Source organism: Cupressus sempervirens, chromosome 2 (assembly GCF_028749045.1).
Source record: "Cupressus sempervirens isolate cs-2001-9-10 chromosome 2, ASM2874904v1, whole genome shotgun sequence".
In the NCBI taxonomy this organism is placed as follows: Eukaryota; Viridiplantae; Streptophyta; class Pinopsida; order Cupressales; family Cupressaceae; genus Cupressus; species Cupressus sempervirens.
The window spans coordinates 500734214-500743992 of record NC_143119.1 but is presented as its reverse complement, the minus strand read 5'-3'; the positions used below and the strand labels follow the sequence as shown (position 1 = coordinate 500743992).

At 37.8% G+C, this 9779-nt stretch overlaps 1 pseudogene across 1 annotated transcript; it reads left to right on the top strand.

Annotated features, from left to right (window-relative positions):
* Window positions 1–209: 209 nt before the first annotated feature.
* LOC149573186 (pentatricopeptide repeat-containing protein DOT4, chloroplastic pseudogene) lies at window positions 210–3064 on the top strand (annotated as a pseudogene). Its single transcript, XR_016360047.1, has one exon. The product of XR_016360047.1 is annotated as a pentatricopeptide repeat-containing protein DOT4, chloroplastic pseudogene (transcript).
* Window positions 3065–9779: the final 6715 nt, after the last annotated feature.

Here is a 9779-nt window from a genome sequence, read left to right as displayed (position 1 = left end):
GATGGGTGACCTCCTGGGAAGTCCCAATGCTTCACCTTTCTGAGCATCACTTAGATTCAATGAGTGCTAAGTGTTCTATTTATTCTCGAGATGGATTCATGTTGAATCACTGCTCATGAAACATGGGTCAATGAGTTTGAACCGACGAAAGGAATCACGAGCAGACAAATATAACATGCATATATGAAACATAGTGGGAACCTGCGCTACATTAACACACGTAAAAGGAAAGAGAGATGACACCAAACTGGGAGCTCAGATACGATTGCGAAGATTCTCTCAATTGTGAGGGGAGGTGACGAGCAATTAGCCTTCTGAAACTTCAATAATTCTTGTTTGGTGTGAGGCAAATGTGGAGAAGATCATACGCTTGCTCAAGCAATGTTTTCTCTCTGCTGAAAATGCACACAAGCTTACCAATGGCAATTTCATCTCGGTATCTGTGGACTGAATATCACTGCACAATTTTCCTCGTTCCAATCACAATCACAATCACAATCACAAAATGGCAGTGCCATCCACTTTTCATTTCAATCTTACATCATTATGTAAAGAAGGGCAGTTGAAGGAGGTTATGCAAATTCTGCTTACGACACTCAACCCCCCTGAAGACTTCTCCATATATCTACAATTATTGCAGACCTGCATTTTCAAGAACGCGCTTTCACGTGGGAAAAAAATCCACTCTTTCATCGCTCACAGGCGGTTTGCATTTGCTACACGCACAACTTTTCAGAATAACCTTATCAACATGTATGTCAAGTGCCGAAGTTTGGTAGATGCGCGTAAAGTGTTTGATCGTATGAGAGAACGAGATAGCGTCTCGTGGAATACGATCATTGCAGCGTACAGAAGACATGGGTTTCCTCGCGAGGCAGTCACACTCTTCCACCATATGCAACAGAGAGGGTTTCAACTCGATCAGTTCACATTTGCCAGCGTCCTCGCAGCCTGTGCTAAAATGGGAGCTTTGGAACAGGGTATACTCATTCATCAAAGCGTAATGGAAGGGGGATTTTCGTCGGATGTTGTAGTTGCAAGTGCCCTGGTAGACATGTATGCAAAATGTGGAAGGATAGACAAGGCACGTGAACTGTTTGACAAAATGCCTCAAAGAAATGTGGTCTCATGGACAGCAATGATAGTAGGTTATGCGGAAAGTGGATTTTTTGGAAAGGCACTAGAAACTTTTAGGCACATGCAACTGGCTAGTGTAAAGTCAGACTCCTCAAACTTTGCCTGCATTCTCACTGCCTGTGCTCAATTTGGAGCTTTGGAACCAGGTATGAGCATCCATCAAAGCTTGATTGAGGGTGGATTTTTGACAGATGTCGTTGTTGCAAGTGCCCTGCTAGACATGTACGCGAAATGCGGAAGCATATACAAGGCGCGGAAACTGTTTTACAGAATGCCTAAAAGAGATGTGATCTCATGGACTGCAATGATTGTGGGATATGCACAAAATGGGTTTGTTGAAAAGGCTTTAGAAACTTTCAAAGAAATGCAGTCGGCAGGTCTAAAGCCAGATTCTACAACTTTCACAAGTGTCCTTCCAGCCTGTGCCAAAATGGGAGCTTTGAGAAAGGGTATGGGCATCCATCTGAACATAATTGAAAATGGAAAGTTGTCAGATGCGGAAATTCTGAATGCCCTGATAGACATGTATGCAAAATGTGGAAGCATCGACAAGGCACGTGGTGTATTTGACAAAATGCCTCATAAAAACGTAGTCTCATGGAATGTTATGATTGGAGGATATGCACAAAATGGATGTTGCGAGGATGCTCTCAAATTCTTTGAATTAATGAGGCTCTCTGGAACATATCCTGACATTATAAGCTTTGGTTGTGTTCTATTTGCATGTAGCCATGCAAGTTTGGTGGATGAGGGCTGTGCATACTTCAATCATATGAGTAATCTTTATTGCATTACACCTACAGTTGATCATTATGTGTGCGTAGTGGACCTTCTTGCCCGTGCTGGCCATATTGAGGATACTTTAAAATTTATCGTTAAAATGCCAGTTAAACCTGTGGCGGTTGTGTGGATGTGTTTACTTGGTGCCTGCAGATCACATTTGAATGTAGGCTTAGGAGTATTTACAGCGATGCTTCTTTTTGATTTGGATCCTAAGAATCCTGCAACTTATGTTCTTCTCTCAAACATCTATGCAGAAGTGGGTAGATGGGGTGAGGCTCAAACGGTAAGAAGATTGATGAGAGAAAGAGTAATCAAGAAGATCCCTGGATGCAGTTGGATCGAATGCCATAAAATGGTACATGCATTTTGTGTAGGAGATAGGTCACACCCGCAGACACAGGAGATCTATGCAAAGCTGGACAAATTGTCATGGGAGATGAAGGCAGCAGGCTATTGTCCAGATTCAAAACAATCATTGAATGATGTGGAGGAGGAGGAAAAAGAATTATTTCTCTGCCACCACAGTGAGAAGTTGGCTATTGCATTTGGTTTGTTAAACACACCCTCTGGAACAACTATTAGAGTTGTTAAGAACCTTAGAGTATGTGCTGATTGCCATACTGCAACAAAATTTATCACTAAGATTGTTGGAAGAGAAATTGTTGTGAGAGATGCAAACCGTTTCCATCATTTTAAAGGAGGACAATGTTCTTGCCAAGATTACTGGTGATGCTAAATGCAGTAATTTGTAGAACACGCTTGCACTACATTTAGTGCATTATGTAAGATGCAAACAGTTTCTATCATTTTAAAGAAGGGCAGCGCCCTTGCTGAGACAATTGGTGATGCTAAATGAAGCAATCTGTAGAACAGGCTTGCTCTACAATTCGTGCATTGTGTGAGATGTTAACTGTTTCCATCAATTTAAAGAAGGATAATGTTCCTCCCGAGAATATTGGCGATGCTAAATTAAACAATTTGTAGAACAGTCTTGTACTACAATTCGCACAATGTGTCAGGCCACTAGTAATGAGGGACAAGGTTCTATTTTCAGTTTAGAACAAGTTCTTTTATTTTGGTTTGACTTTCTAATGTTGCATATATAGAATATAATGTAGATATAATGATCATTTGTTTTTTATAACGTGGGTATGTTTTTGAATTATTTTTAGGAATTACATATAAAATGAAAAGATGGAGGTTCAGAATGGGATAAAAAAACAGAGGTAAAAAGATATTTTGATCAACTGAAAATAGGAGGGAAGAACTCACAATCAATCTTTACTATTTCATATAATTCTTATGCATTCACACATTGTGTAAGGCCACTAGTTTAGAGCAAATTGTTTTATTTTGGTTTGACTTCCTAATGTTGGATATATAGTTTATATAAAAAAAAATGATAATTTGTTTTATCTATAACATGGATATGTTTTTTAATTATTTTTAGAAAATCTGCATATAAAATGAAAAGATGGAGGAGGTGGAGAATGGGATAAAAAACGGAAGGTAACACTTCAAATTAATAGAAAGACACTTTGATCAAATGAAAATAGGGGGGAAGAACTCACAATCAATCTTTACTATCTCATCTAATTCTTATGCTAATTCTATTATCTTTTGTATATATTAGGTTGACCTTTGGAAATTGAATAACACATTTCAGATTATATAAGTATAGAATTTTCCTCATTTATGAGTAGTTATTATTAATGTTGTTTCAAATCCCTATGCTTTGTGAGATAATTTACAAATATTTGAGTTTACAAATATTCTTTAGTTTAATTTGAACTTAATTTGTGTGTTTTCAATTAGAACAAACTGTCAATTAGCTGAGAGGCTTTTTATGCAGGCTTTTAAACCCCAAAGCTATTTTTGCCTGGAGAAATGTTAGCCTGTTTTGTTATTTGCTTTTTCCCTTGGCCTGCAAAAGTTTTTCCATGTTAGCTTTATTGCCTTCAACCCAACTCTTCCTATCGCCGTGTCGAAGCATTTGTGTAATCTTTGCACAAAATCTATTGCAAGAAGTTGATGGATGTCAAATTTTTTTTAGAAGCTATAAAACTTCTAAACCTAAACACAAATTCTCACCATCATTGATGTTAAAGTTAGTTAGATTTATGAATATGAATGGCATAGATTGAGCTCTGAAGGGCAGAGCATTAAGTGATTTTGATACCCTTCTTGCCCGATTGGTTTGGATATAAATATTAAATTGAGAGTTGTGTCACGAGGGGACATGTCTCCACTGAGATGTCCCTGTTTAAATATTTGAAGTGTGAATGGTTGCCCCTTGAGCCAAATGCCCACCTACCAACTCTGATGTTCTGCAGGCAACAATCAGATTCAATAAATGTAGGTTGGTGAGTTCAAATCCAAAAATGAGAGGGAAACATTTTGGTGTGAGACAAAAGGAATGATCTCATTCATTTGATGAGTTAAGAAGGAGAGCAGACAAAGGAGACAAGTAGAGCAAAGAAGGAAGAAGATCAACAGATCAAGTCAGAGGAATATTCAGAGTTCAGAGGACAAAAGGAAGGTTCAGTATCACAACACGTGTTGAATCTCTCTGTCATTCTGTAAGTTCATTTTTGTTTGTCTTGAGAATCAGTGATTGCTCCAGGCATATTGTATGTAGTCTTTAGTGCTGTAAGTTTAAGTTTAAGTTTTATCAGTTGAAGTTTTTATGTAATTTCTGGTTGAAGCCGAATGCTCCTAGATTTTGTAATAGTTTAACCTAGTTGAATAGAAAGCAAGCAAGCAGGTACACTTGGCTCATTGTTGTTCCCCTTCTATTCGCTATTACATGTTTAGTATTTGAGAAGTTCATACTTGCAAGTTTCGTAGTTGTCCTCTCTGTGTTTTAATGGTAGAAATGCTTAGACTGTAAGTCTGTTAAATATCTCACTTGGTTCACTTCTCAGCCGTGTTCTTCTTTTGTCAACTCGTTTTGTGTAAGATGTGTTGTCTCTAATGAGTCCACCAAGCTACTATGTAGTCCCTACCGAGTTCACTCGGTTCCTTCGTTGACTGAGTCCACTTGGTTCATGGTGTTGGTTGAGTGTTGACCCTACCGAGCTCCACCTTCCCTTTGTTGATCAAGCTCACTTGGCAACCACTGTGCCGAGCTCCACCTTCCCTTCGGTGACCGAGCTCACTTGGCATCCTCTTGTGTTGAGTTGCCCTTATTGCCGAGCTTATTCGGCTTCTTCGTGTGTCGAGTCACTCGACACCATCTGCTTGTCACTCGGCACCCTCTTGTGTCGAGCAAAATTGTTACTTGGTTTCCTTGTTTCCCAAGTGAAATTTGAAGTTTGTGAAGTTGAATTCTTAACAGTCCCCTCATGACACCTCTCTTTAAATATAAACAAATTGTTATCCAAGTAACCCTCGATCCTAATCAGGATTAGAGATGGTAATTACTTGACTAATATATATGATAAGTTGCCAATTTGCAATAAGAGATTAATTAGTCTTTGATAATTACTTGATCTATACCATGACTTGATCAATTTTAATGCATTCAATCCTTACACGATCTTGGAAAGGGAAGAAACAATAATCAAGAGTAGAATCTGCTAGTGCAAATTACAATATAGTTGGATTTGTTTCGATTTGATATAGATGCCAATCTATCTTCAAAATGATCATGCATGTATAGAGTTCAATTTGATACAAGAACGATATTGATTTCGAAAACATATGAAATAGTGATTCTAGTGAATACAAGAAATATGGATGTACGTATGCCAATGCATACAAGGAACTGTCACACAGACACATGCATATATACAGAGCTAAATCAATCATCATTCTTATATCTAACCAAAGCTGCTATTTATTCAACACTCCCTCTTCGCTAGGGAAGATAATCAAGTTTATATTACAATAGAGATATCACCTAGCTCTTGATATTAGAGGATATAATATGCTCAAGAACATCAAGTCACGTGACATTCTTCTTATATATATATCCAAGTTATGATATTTGCACTGACTCCAAGTCTCATGATGTCTACCATAACAAATCATGGCATATCCATGGATATTACATCACATAATACCCACCATGATTATCTCTTAAAGGAGTATAATGATCTTCAACCGATATCAATTCTCATGATATCTATCAATACGTTCAAGAGATATTGACTATCATGACATGTCCACGAATATCAAGTCACATTATATTCACCATGATAGTGAACTAATCATTGTAAAGTTGTCAACTTACAATATTAGATAGAAGTGTTGATTATTTGAAAAGTCGTCACCTTTCAATAATGTTCACAGGGGGCCAGGCCCATTAAAGTCATGGAGGCACGCACATGACATCAAAAGTTTACATTGAAGTCACTATGGATTCTCTCACGTGGTGTTGTCATGGCATCACACACATGCCATCCTACATGAACCATATCAAAGGTGAATCCAATATAACTATTCCCAGGAGGTGGAACAAGGGTTTTCCTTTAAGCCTCTATCTCATAGAGAAAAAATCAATATAATGCATTCCAAGAAATTAGTCATGCTAAGGCTCCCTCTTAGCAAGGGCTTTATTCTTCACAACTCCAAGCTAGTCTCCAGATGCACAAACTTTACTTTGGCATGATATTTGTAATAATATCAACCATTTATACTTCAGTGATAATACAATTTCTCTAAAAACCATCTCCATGATCTACTCCCTTTGAATCATTATGATCAAAGGTCCACTTGGTAGATCTTCTGACAACTCTCTTTGTTTTGATCACAACATTATTCGTAGGACTAGTTTCTCGTACACAAATGTACTTGGCTGATTTTATAGTAACATGAGTGAATGTAATCAAGTATGGATTTATCGTCATGCTCAACAACATCAAATATTAAGATAATGTGGTCCTCTTAAGTACATGTATCAACCACTTGAACTCTTCGTCCAAAGTTGCCTCTAATGAAATGTCAGTCTCCCTCTTGATATAGAAGGGTACTCATAATCTCAATCATCAAAGATATCTTGGTTCAAGAGTCTCTTTATCTTAGCATGATCATACGATGACTGATGAATCCTCGAACAAAAGGTTTAGTCCTGCATAATATTTGGTAGCATGCCTAATGCACCAATCTTTATTTCCCACAAGAACTTCCCTAGAGACAAAAGAAAAGATCACTTGAGGTAAAATAACTCGTATACTACATATAGAAATAAAAGAGACTACAGTGAGTAGATAAATACTTATCTGCATGTCAACATTTTTGATTACAAGTTTCTCCAATGAAGGTCCATACGCATTAAATTAGAAAATGCCTCCATATAAGCATTTGTCAAATAATTGGAATGAAACATTAGTTATTATTGTTTGTGAAATATCGTCGGGAGCCAGACACCCTTTTCTGACTCCTCGCAAAATCTGATTTGATTCCTTACTCATTCCCTCATTGCAATGGCTTTTAATAAGCACAATGATAACAATGTTAGGTATAATTTCTAGCTGCACCATTGCATTGCCTAACCCATAAGCCTTTTTTTTGTGCATATTTCCATCTTTACAATGCCCATGGATCATGATATTGTATGCAACATCGTCAGGAGTTGAGTTTTTCTCTAGCATTGCATCAAATACTTTTCCCGCTCCAATAATTTTGCCTTCCATGTATAATTCTTTAGTAAGTGCCACATTACTCTTCAAATTCTTGTCTAAGCAATAGTTCACTAGAGTATCATAGGTGATTTCATTTGGAATCAGATCATCATACATTATTTTGAACAAGAGTTGATTTGCTTCCTTGTCCTAGATTGCTAATGAAGTCCATGAATTGGTGCACCGCGACTGCCTATCTTTGTGGACAAACCTTTTTGCACCATTTCATTATGTAACTGAAAATGCCTTCTATATGTTTCCTTCTCTACAGTGTCCATTGATTAATGTAGTGTAAGTAAACTAATCCTCCCATAGTATTGATTGCTCTCTAATCTTCTCCCCGATGACCATTATAGTGTATGATCAAAATCGGTCTGTAAATCATCCTCCTCGTCTAATGCGAGAAGAGCGATGAAGCAACTTCTAGACCCATCTCTGGTTGTTCCACACCCATATTATTTGTTGGGTGATGCGACGCGCTCCCCTGCCCACAGGTGGTTAATTATGCGGTGTTCCATGTTCACTAATAGTCATGGCTTTTGGTGCAACGGCAAATGGGCCCTACAATTGGTATCAGATCTTGGTTTTGGCTTGGTCATGGGTTCAAATCTCCCCGGTGCCATCCCGACCCGTGTAAGCACCTGGTATGATACCAATTGTTGGGCCCATTTGCCGTTGCACCAAAAGCCATGACTGTTAGTGAACATGGAACACCACATAATTAACCACCTGTGGGCAGGGGAGCGCGTCGCATCACCCAACATTATTTGCATTTGGTGCACTAATTATCAACTCTTCACATTGTCAACAATCAATTCTTCCACATCAAGAATCTCTTCATGATGTCAATATATTCATGACAATCCATAAGTTTTTAACGAATCAACCAATTGCTGATGACTCGAAAAATATGTCACTTGGTTTGTAGATCAATTCTTCTGTTATTCCTGAGGTCACTAGTAGTGTGTACATATAGTTCAATACTTAGTTTGCATCAGGAATTCCACAATGTTCTCATTCATTTGTGTTCCTCCATGCTTGATTAAAGGTAACATCTGATTTAAATCCCGAACTAGATCCAATCATGCGCAATTTTAAAAACATTACACACTGGGTGCTATGCAGTAACTTGAAGTCATTGTTTCTGTATTTACCAATTTTTGTTTCTGAAGGTTCCATCATTACTATGGATGACCTGGCAAGTGTTGAGCTTGTCTCCATACTCAGTGATTCATCTTTGAGTTGACGTATTGTAGTCAAAGGTTAGGTTGACTCGTATTGAATAATATTGATGCTTCCTTTTCTTTGTATCTCCAATTTCCAAGACTTATGTGTATGGTATATGCCATGTGGTTCCTCAATCATGTACACAGACTGATATAATAGCAATGTACTTTCTTTTGAGCACGGTAGGGCAATACTCTTGGTGTCGTGAACATAGCTATGTTTGTGAGTTTTATTGTTTGGAATCATATCCCAACTTGTGTTGGAGCTTGGGTCGAATTTGCAAAGCTTGAACAATTCCCATAGATTACTTTTAAGCTCTGCAATTCATTTATTGGTGCAAGGTTGCCTTCGACTAAAGGCTTTGGGCCTGGGGATGAACTCCTTATCTAGCAGTCTTTTATTGTGATTGATTTATTAAATCTCTGCCTATCTACCTAGTCGAATAAGATTGACGAATGTATTCTAAATATCCTTGTTTTGTGAGGTGACCATTCTAAAGGATGCAGTAAGGTGTCCATTGCCATGATTGTGAGAGCAATCCCTAGTTGATGACATACTCCTCCATTCTATTTGATGACCTCTATCTTCTCTGCTGCCCATGTGTTTCTGAGATCAGCTCTACTCTCAAATCTACACAGATCTTCCTTAACATGATTCTGATACCATGTTGAAGTTAGAAAGGTTTATGAATATGAATGACAGAGATCAAACTCCAAAGGGCAGAGCATTGATTGATTTTGATACTCTTCTACCTGACTGGTTTGGGTATAAATATTAAATTGAGAGTCCTGTCATGAGGGGACATGTCTCCACAAAGTGGAGCCACATCGACTCATGACATGCCTCAATAAATATTAAAAAAATATTATTCAAGTAACCCCTAATCCTAATCAATATTAGAGATGGTAATTACTTGACCAATAGACATGATAAGTCACCAATCTACAATAAGGGATTAATCAGTCCTTGATCATTACTCTGTAGTGCCTCTCCCATTTGATTTTTGTA